This window comes from Pongo pygmaeus, chromosome 10 (assembly GCF_028885625.2).
Source record: "Pongo pygmaeus isolate AG05252 chromosome 10, NHGRI_mPonPyg2-v2.0_pri, whole genome shotgun sequence".
NCBI lineage: Eukaryota > Metazoa > Chordata > Mammalia > Primates > Hominidae > Pongo > Pongo pygmaeus.
Window position 1 is genome coordinate 17,519,583 of NC_072383.2, and position 10,999 is coordinate 17,530,581.

Consider the following 10,999-nt stretch of genomic DNA (forward strand, 5'->3'; position numbering starts at 1 on the left):
CTGGGACTATAGGGGTTCACCACCACGCCCAGCTAGTTTTGTCTATTTTTCATAGAGATGGGATCTCAATAGGTTGCCCAGGCTGGTCTTGAAAGTGATCCTCCTGCCTTGGCCTCTCAAAGTGTTGGGATTACAGGTGTTAGCCACCTCGCGTGGCCTTAGCCCAATTCTTTTGCATTGTTGCCTTTGTTTTTCACCTGCATAAATGTTATCAGCAATAGTAGTGATGATTTATCTCAGTTTTTACACCTTCAAGAAATAACTGTGACATCCAAATGAAAGGTTAAAAAATGTGATATTGATAGGGACAGAAGGCAGGGAAATTCTAGACAGAAGAGGGCAGGTCCCTGGCAAGGGCCCCACCCTCAAGCCTAGAACCAGTGCCCAATGGGAGAACTTAATCTCTGTTTTCCTGCTCAAATGTTGCCTTTCCAAAACCACCCATGGCCCGCACCACCCCCCATCCTGTGCCCATATAAACCCCAGGCTCGGCCAGCAGAGAGAGTTGGGAAGCAGCTGGACATCAGACACTATGGTTGGATGTCAGAGAGAAGCAGCTTGACTTCAGAGAGATGGCTTGATAGTGTAGCTTTAGAGAAGAGTCTGGCTGGCGACAGCCTGACTTCAGGGGAAGATTATCTCCCAACCACTCTGTCCCCTTTTCAGCTTCCCTTGCCTCTGAGGTCCACTTTCATCAGCAATAAAATCCCCCACATTTACTATCTTCAATTCGTTTGTGTGACCTTGTTCCTCCTGGATACTGGACAAGAACTTGCGTGTGGGTGCAGAAGGCTGTCACACTGACCCTCCACTGAGCTGTTAACACTTAAGCCATCCACAGACAACAAAGCTAAAAGAATACTGACTGTAACACTCCCCTCTGGGACTTCTAGGGTCATGGACACTCCCCACTAGATGCTGCTGTGGGGCCAACACAGAGTTTTCCTCCTGCTGGCACCCAAAAGTGCTCACCCGGGCTTCTGCACCCACTCACCTGCATACTCCCCATCCTGAGAGGGATGAAGCGCAGAGGGTCTGAGTGAGTGGAATTCACCCCTGCCAGTGCCAGAGTGGCTGGCTAGTTCCAGTGCCCCTGTACTCCAGTTCCTGCCTGCAAAAGGGCCAGGGAAATGTCCTACTTCAATGTTAAGCGTCTATTTTCAGAGTCATCTTTTTAGCTTCTCCAAAATTGAAAAGGAAAGGTTTGAGAGGAGCACATACTCAGGTTTAGTTTATTAATTAGAGTGGAAAGAAATACCTGAGTTCCCTTTTTCTTCTAGCTCTGTGTCCTGAGCTACAGCACTGCTGTACTGTTAGGGCAGACTACTCCCACTCTTGAATGAGTGAGGTTAGCTTCTCATAGGATCAATACATTCATTTTCCACAGCCAAATTTTCCTATAATGCCATGAGGTAGATACATATTAAATTTCACTCATTCTTTATGGGAGATGGAATAGGAAGCAGAAAGAGCCTGCACCTTGAGTTCCGATGTGACTTACTGGCTGAGCAGGTTTGAAAGGGTGGTGCTTACCTTCTCTGAATCTAATTTTTCTCATCTTCATAATGTAGTTAATGATATCTATTTCCTAAGTTTGTAGTGAGGGTTAAATAAGATGATATGCAAAGCCTGTAAACAATGCCTGTTATATAGCAAAGTCATAAAGGGTAGTAATTAAATATATAATTCTCCAAATACTAGGGCTGATCTCACTGTGAAATCCCTGAAGGCAGGGATATGGAAATTCTTAGAATCTCTGGGGCCTATCACTGTCTTGACATATGGCAATAACTCATGCATTTTTTTCTGGAAGGGTGAATAAATGAATGAGTAGGTGAATGCAAGAATCATTACTTAGAATGCTAAAGCATGCAGAAATACTACCATAGATCAATGAACATGTAAACAGTTTATACTAATCAATTCCTATTATCTACTTGATGTTTGATAAAACTGACACTGTCATATGGAGGAAGGATAGAATGAGAAAGGTCTTGAAAAAGACCCAAGAAGTCTGGCTCCACCACTAACTGTCTGAGACAACTTGAAACAAACCTAAATCTGTCTAGGATTTAAATTTCTCATGTGCAAAATAAGAACTTGCATAAAATGATCTCTAGCATGTCATCTACCCCTTCCTTCTAGAGTTTCATGAAGTTCTTCACTTTGAAGGGTGCCAAAGTTTACAGTGAGAATGTACATCAGGGATTTAGGGGAAATTAGTCTTAATTCTCTTAACTCCTGCTCTTAGATCTCTAGTCTCAACCTCTTTTATGAACAGATTTCAACAAACAGATTCACAAGATAAATAAACAAACTTGTAGGAAGACAGAGACATTTTGCATATGGATTTAGTTTTAAAAGAAACTGGAAAAATAGAATATGTTTAATTAGCACAGATTCTGAAAAAATAAATGTGTTAATTAATCACTTGTCTTGATTACCAAAAGGTCATACCCATATATGCAACAACATGTAAACCAGAAATTCAAGATATTTTCCCACCTAGCTCCTCATTTGAAAAACTATTCCAAGCTTCTATTACAACTTTCAGAAGATGTATACATTGAGATGTAAGGGTCCTGATATTCTTTTCACATTAGCTTGAGAATTATTCCAATATTGTGGTGTTGTGAGCTTAAAAAAAAGTATGTCGACTGCATTTCATTTCTCTTGTTCAGAATATAATTACTCAATTATTCTGTCTCAATCTGCTTACTTCTTTCCTTTATTATTGGCATATTGCTCATGTGACCATGTTACTGGGGAATGAGAGCTTCAGCAACTTTAATGATCTCATCCAAAGTAAGATAACCTAATTTAACAGCTGTAGTAGAACAGGAAAGCAGCAGGACACCAGAAAAAAGGTTACACAGTGGGAAGTTCATGCTGGCAAATACCAATTCACACCTGTTTTAGGCCTACAGACAACATCAGGGGTGCTATTTAAATGGACTCTGTGTGCAATTTATCCATTGTTTGGAGTCATTGCAATGAACTACACTAATTCTCCTCCTTGGAAATTGTTCCAATTAAGTGGATGCACCATTTATCAGGGTGCTGATTAAGTGGGTTTAATAGTAGGCAGCAAAGAAAGACTTAAGAAAAATCTATGAAAGTGATATTCACACTTTCTAAGGTTCTGCTCACACTCACTAATGTCTAGTGTTACATAACCATTCTACAGAAAAATGCAGCAGAAACTAGGGTTAAAGTGTTAAGGAGATAATTAAATTCTTCCTTATAAGTACGTTGAGATTTCAAATGTCAACATGAGGAAAGGTAATTTTTGATTGAAACTAAGTGCTGTTTTTGGTATTAGATATTTAAATCTGTAATTTTTCTAATTCTAACAAAACTTTACATCAGAGAAAAGAGTCACATTTTCTCTATACAATTGACTTTATTTGGAGACTACAATCTACCATAAGTCAATGAATGTTAAGTGTTAATGATCTAAACAGGAAAAACACAGATTCTATGCAATCTGACATTATAAATAATCAAATTTTATTTTTCTGTTCCATGTTAATGTTAGTTTTAAAAAATTAACATTTTAATTTTTATGCTGATTTTTTAGGCCAGTTATATTTTATATTCTAAATATCCTGACTTCCCATGATATTTCTCTTAAAAACTAAGCATCAAATGACACATTTTTAAAGAATAAGCCAATTACTTTTTAAAAACAATGACTAATAAAAAATAGTGAACTCAAATATATAAAAATTTTACTGAATTGTAAAATATAAAATGAAGATAGCAGTTTCAAACAAGAGGTTTAATTTACTTTTATTATACTGTAATATTGTTTCACAACGATTTTGATAGAAGTCTGAACTTTTCTAAGTCTTTCTACTGAAAAGAAGTTACACAGTCTTTGGTAGATTGGTTAAACTATGATAAATTTGGTAAAATAAAAAATTATAAGGGAAGATTTTAAGAAAGAAATTTAGACTTATGCTGAAATTTGGCCCTAAAATACTAAACCAAAAAAAGTTTGAAATGCAATAACAGCATGTTAAATAATGAATCATTTTTAAGTTAACCTTCAGACAAGGTAAGGTAAAACAAGTCTAAGGCCACAAGCTCTATACCAAAACAATCCTATCAACAAATTTTAAGCTTATCTCCTCTCCAAGCTGCTTCCTCTGGCAAGGGCTTGCTATTATTTTCTAGAAGTATTTTTAGGAGCAAGTCTTCTGTTCAGTCTATAACTGTGAAGGGGCAAGGGTTTCCTCTACTTGTAAGCTAACATGTTAGCTTGCCACGGTTTCATGGATGTTGGCAAAAGACATAAGTCTCCTAGGTCAGATACAAAGGATAGGTTACTACTCATAGAATAGAAATAGCCACATTATTATATTTTTGCTCTGGTTCCCTGATCCCTAATTCCTACAGAACAACATCAAGAAGGCTGTCAGGTAACAACTGCACTCACAAGTAGGGTTCACGAGAGGGCTTCTGCTTTCATGGACTCTGAATCCTTTACACTACACCATGAATATGCCTTCTCATTGCTTTAGAGGGAATCATTGATTCTGTTTCCCAAGGCTGTAAATCTGCCCTTTGCTAAAAAGAGAGATTCTATCATAATGCTCCATGGCTGTTCACTATACAATTACCCTTTAAATGATAGTCCAGAGCAAAGAGCAGTCAGATCATCTTTCATCTGCTCACAAGATTTGCAGAAACACAAGAGAATTGTCTCTCAAGATTCAGTACTGCAAATGAAAGCAAGTGACTTTGTTATAGGAATACTCTAATCTCCTCTAATTTGTTACTTTAAAAAATCATATGCACAATTCAGGATTCTCATTATCAATGCATTATATGTTGTATATGTTAGAAAGTATCATATAAAGTGTGTCAGAGCCTAATGACTGGAAATTGCCATCATGCGACATGTGCAAATTTTTATATGCAAAGTTGGCTTACATCCCTGAAGATTGAGGAAATTGTGACACATATGAGAATCCTTAAACTTGATACCATATTTAGATAGCAATCATTTCTTTTTTAACAAGAGTTGATTTAATGAGCTTTATCACACCTGCCAATCAGTTCTAACCACTAGCCAATTAGGTATAAAGCCAATGTATCAAGATCAAAAGAAAAAAGTGATCAACTTGATTTAACTGATTTGATTTTTTTCTCTTCACTTTCAATATAAATGATTTAGGCAATATAATTAGCCAGATAACCAACTTTACTATATTTCTCCCTGTGGAAATGATTAGGGCCACCATTAGAAAGGGCAAGCAGCTCAAAAAGAATGTGGATTTTTGGAGACACATAGACTTGAATTTAATTCTCAGCCTTGACAAGTAGTTTCATGGCATTAAGTAATCTATTACTGACTTTTCTGAGATTATTTTCCTCAATAATAATTCCTTGAGAGTCTTACAAAAGGATTTGATTAAATAGTTTTTGCAAAGAGCTAATAAGGTAGCTGAAAGCTAAGATCCTCTATTTTTTGCTTTTTTTCTTTTGTATATAAGATGTTTTCCTACATTGTTACTTAACTCATGCTCTTCCTATTTTCTAATTTTATAATCATCCAGTCTTTTGGTTTGATTTTAAACTTCCTGTACAGCTATTTTATGCTACTTTGGTAACTCATATACAAGGAATCAATTTGCTTCATAATAGTCTTGCAATTAATTTGTCACACAACAAATACGGTACTGTAAATAAATATAATTTATGGACAGAGAAACCAAGGAGAGGGAAAAAGAGACACAAAGCTTTGAGTTTAAAACATAGAATAAAATTACATAGACAGAATAGAAATCGGGCAAAAGAGAATAAAGAAGAAAAGGGCAGCAAGAGAGAAAAAGGTAGATCTCCACAAAAGAACAGTGTGTACAGAGTGTAGAGAGAAAACGGCATGGAACTCAGATCAAGTCCCAGTTCCTGTTACTTCCTAGGTGATCTTGCAAGGAGCCTCACGGTTCAATGGCAAAAAATGAAGGTGAAATTAGAGGACCTCCAAAAGTCACTTTCAGAACTAAATACCTTCAAAATTTAAAAAAGCAAAAAAAATATATATATAACCAATTGAGTCTATAATATTTAAAAATTTTAAATGTAGTAGAAGGAAAATGTTTACAACTTATACTTTTTAAGCTCCTGTAAACTAAATCATTGAAGGGATCGGCAGCTTAATGAAGAAGTTTGTCAGTGCTGATGCTAATAAGGCTGGCGTTTTCTAAAGTTTAAAGTGACACTACTCAAAGCATATCTAATCAGGCACAATAGAATGATCAGAGAACATATTAGAACTTGGCAGGTACCTAGAGCAAATGTCACATCAAGTATTTGGTAAAATACATATTCAAAGACCATTGTAGCTATCATAGAAGTTCTTATATCAAATCATAGCTCAATTGAGAAAAAATAAAAATGATTATTCAGTAAGCTTACAAATATGACTGTATGCAAAACAAGAACTATAAACCTTTGGGAAACAAAGTAAAGAATAAAAAATCAGTAGGTAAAATTACCTGGTAAAGATTATTATAGAGTGTTATTTCCTTATCTGAAAGATAAATGTTATAAAATTAAAAGGCAGATCAGAAAAGACTACATCACTTAGGTAGATGGATATTGTCCTTTTATATTTTAACAGACTAGGACATTTACTATTCATTAAGTTAAGAGGGGCAGCCTAAAATTTTAATATTTAAAAGGTAAATCTGAGTGCTTATTGTATGTCATACACTATCACCCCTGGAATGTTGAAAAACAGATTTTTGTCTGTTTTATTTTATATTACTAGAATATACGTTTTCCTCTACCATCAGTGCCTAGAATTATGTAGTGTGTGCTACATAATCCAAGTTGGTAAATATTTGCTAAAGAAATGTCTATCTTCATGACAACCCTATAACATTTATAACTCTTTTTTACTGCAGAAGAAACTGAAAAAGACAAAGTTTAAATAATTTTTGAAGATTATAGTGTAACTAATTGCAAAGTTGGAATTTGGATTTTGCTTTCTCTTACCTCAACATATTTTTCTCTTTATATCAAGAGGTTATCTGATTAACTCAATGTATAAAAGGACTGATAACAAAAATAAGCATCATATCATTTAGGAAACAATCACTCTTTGCTGTGTAATATGTGTTAAATGCTTTCCATAAGTTATTTCATTTAAGCTTTATGATAGCCCTATGAGATAGAGTTTCTTAGGTAAAAGTTTCTTATCTGAAATTAGACAGCCTGGTTTCCAATCCCAACTTTTCTACTTACTAGCCATGTGACCCCCAAGTCAATTGTTTAAATTTTTCATTTCTTTAGTTCCCTCATGTGATGCTAAGAGGGATTACATTTGCTAAAATATGTAGACCACATGATATGGTATCTGGCAAATAGTAATAAATTTTCATTTGTGTATGAGAACATTGAGGTGAAGATAAAGTAATATTCCTTAAAGTTTTAAGATATAGCTAATAAGGAGCCAATGAATAGCATGCATTCCTCTGTCTGAATTCTGAGACAGCTGAGAAATAACATCAAGAAGTGTATAGTGATTTGGCATCTTTCACCAGATTTAAGACCCAATTAGTGTTAAGATTTAAGATTTATGCAATTTTTAGAGAAGTTCAAAGGTAAATAAACACAAAAATAGGGTAGCTAGCAGTGATGGTAATATTCAATTAACTTTAGAGGTATTAAAATCTCAAAATAATATGTAGTTTAGAATAAATGAAATATGTCAAGTATTAAATTTTAATTTTTACTTTTATTACTGGCTAAGCTAATTTTAAAGAACGCAAAATATATCTGTGAGTGAGTGAACTTAGTGAAACTCAATCCTATAATTAGACACAACATTTTAAATTCAGGCAATTACAGGCATTACTGGGCTAAATTACAGGCATTACTGGGCTACCACAGGCTGTTCCGTTAGGAATGCGATTCCTTTGCATGGCAAAGATGTGCTCACTAAGACATGTGAGAGACAGGTCATTTCCCTAGATGAAGGAGAAAGGCAGAGGCTAGGCTGTGGATCCTTGATTTCTCCTTCCACTTAATAATTGAATTACTCCTATAGAAGAGGCCAGGAATGTGGGTTGTGCTAGCAAGCACTGTTCCCTTCTGATGAAGGAATATAAGGGACAAGTAGAAGCGTGCCCTATCGAATGGCAGAGCCAGGTATCAAGCACAGGCTTGTCTGACTCTAAAACCCACTTCTTCATCCATTGTGCTCCTTCATCCATTGTGCTAAGCTTTTTTTTTTTATTTTTTATTTTTTTTGAGACAGAGTCTTGCTCTGTCGCCCAGGCTGGAGTGCAGTGGCACAATCTCAGCTCACTGCAACCTCTGCCTCCCAGGTTCACACCATTCTCCTGCCTTAGCCTCCCAAGTAGCTGGGACTACAGGCACCCGCCACCACGCCCGGCTGATTTTTTGTATTTTTAGTAGAGATGGGGTTTCACTGTGTTAGCCAGGATAGTCTCGATCTCCTGACCTTGTGATCCGTCCGCCTCGGCTTCCCAAAGTGCTGGGATTACAGGCGTAAGCCACTACGCCTGGCCTGTGCTAAGCATATTTAAAAGACAGAAAGAATAGTATATATTCAATAAGACATTTAAAAAATTAATCTCAGAATGAGCTGTGACTTATGAAAAATGCTGATGATTCAGTCACACAAGTTTAAATTTGGAGCAAAGAACTACAATTGGGTAAACCAACTCTGAGAAGAAAATATTGAAATTTATACAAAGGCAACCAAATAACTAAAGTTCTAATTTATTAAGAGGATTTGTGCTTAAATAAGCTCATGTTTTTATATCCAAATACATTATAGCTAAACTTAAGGAAATATTTGTAATATTTAGTCCAACAGTTTTCAAGATTAATATTCAAGTATTCCTAGAGAAGCGTGATTTTTAGAAATGAATGAAAGATCAATATTGACTTTTCTAGAAGGTGGCAAAAAATGAAAATTGGTGAAATGTATAATATTTGTTGGCAATATGGTAAAGCGATAACACGTGAACTATTAAGAAGAGATCACTTGTAGCCATCATGGATTTCATTCAAATAAACTATTCAAAATCTCTGTGCGCTCTATATCAAATCACTGTACTTTAATCATTCTCACTACTGTCAGCACTATTATCTTCATCTACTTGGTGGTACCTTTCCTTCATTCATTGAGAACTTTGTTGATTCACACACACCAATGTATAGTGGGACTATGGCAGTTGTGAAAATGCACCATTTAGATTTTCTAATGGGGGAAGTGGAGTTGACCCACAGCCCCAGATATCAACTCTTTCAGCCCATCATTGCCTTTATATTAAGGCTATGCTTTTTCCTGGCTACTCGTAAGCAAAAACTGAGCTATACCTATGGTAGGTGAGACTCATCTGGGAAGCTTTGGCTCAAGGACTTCCCATTGTTCCAGCCATGACTTTCTTACAGCAATGTGAGACTCTTCTGACCTAATCCTTTTTCCTTTTCCCTCTCTTGCCAGATGTGTCAGACCAGCACTGTGGTCTGAAGTTCTTTTTACCTACTCTTGCTTCTTTCCCCTTCCCCTTTCCCTTCATAGTTATTTCTTCGAATAAATTCTTAAGTGTCTAACATAGTGCATTTGATAGCCTAGGGGGGTTACTTATCTGTGATACAGTGAATCATTTTTTGGAAAATGTGAAGCTCTTTCTCTAACAAAATGCACTTTTCTTTTTGCCTTTGCAATTCCTTGCATTGAGCGTTGTGTATGTTTCTTATTTCTATTATTATTGGACTTTTTATGTGTGTGTCTTGCTTTGGCCAATAGGATATGGGAAGAAATGGCAATTTGCTAGTTTGGGGCAGGGATCATGAAACACTGAGTTTTTTTCTGCTTGCCCTGTTGTGTGGTTGCCATTCTCCATGAAAATATGCCCTGGATAGCTGTTGAACCAATGAAAAGGAAAAAAGATGTGCAGCATTTCTGATTCAAAACCAAAGTTTTGAGCCAATCACAACCAATCTACAACCTGAAACAGAGCCTCATAAATGACTGTAGCAATATGACAGAGAAAAACACTTACTGCTTAAGCCACTAAATTTTAGGGTGATTTATTATGCATCATTATCTGACAAATACACCATTTAACTACCTAGTCAAAGCTATCTCAAATAAATATAAGCATTTATTTTTGTTCAATTTTATCAATTTACTGTCCTGGCCAAACATTGAATGCTGCTATCATATGAGCTGTACCACTTCTAACTTCTTAAATTCCCATATATTAATTTTTATCACTTGTTCTTATTGTTCCAACTTTTAATTTCCTCAAAATGCTTGACGTTTGACCTCATTGAGACTTCCTCCCTTCATTTTTAATCTTAGTCTATTTTCCAATCTGACTTGAAAGCTTTCCTTTTTTTAAACCTTGATCCCAGTGTGTATCATTTCAATTGCTGTCGGCACATTGACCATTCTAAACCACCTTTTCATCACATCTGCTCTAAAAGCTCTCAAACTTGAATCAGTCCAACTATCAGTATTCTTTCCTTCTACATATTTCAAATTCTGAATGATATTGGAAAAACAATACATAAATTTCAATGTTGGTGATACTATAAACTTGCTATGTCCAACATCAAGTAGTTATCAAGTATTGTCAGTCACTTATATAGACAAAAATTGAGCTCTTAGAATTCTACACCACTACTGTTATACATAAATGCACTTAGTACTCTGTATTATGACAATTTGAAATGTTGGTAATTATTCTTCTTCTTTATCATTCCAAAGCGTTTGATAACTGGCTCCCAATTACCTTTGAAAAAGCTCTGCCAAGTTACTATCAAGCAGAAAGAATCCAACTTAACTCTAGGCCAGGGATTCTAAATATTGGCAGTATTGACATTTTAGGTCAGATCACTCTTTGAGGAGAATGAAGGAGCTGGAAATTGTCCTATATATGTTTAGGAAATGTTTAGCTGTATCCTTGGTTTCTTCTCACTAGATGCTAGTAGCAACATTCTCCTC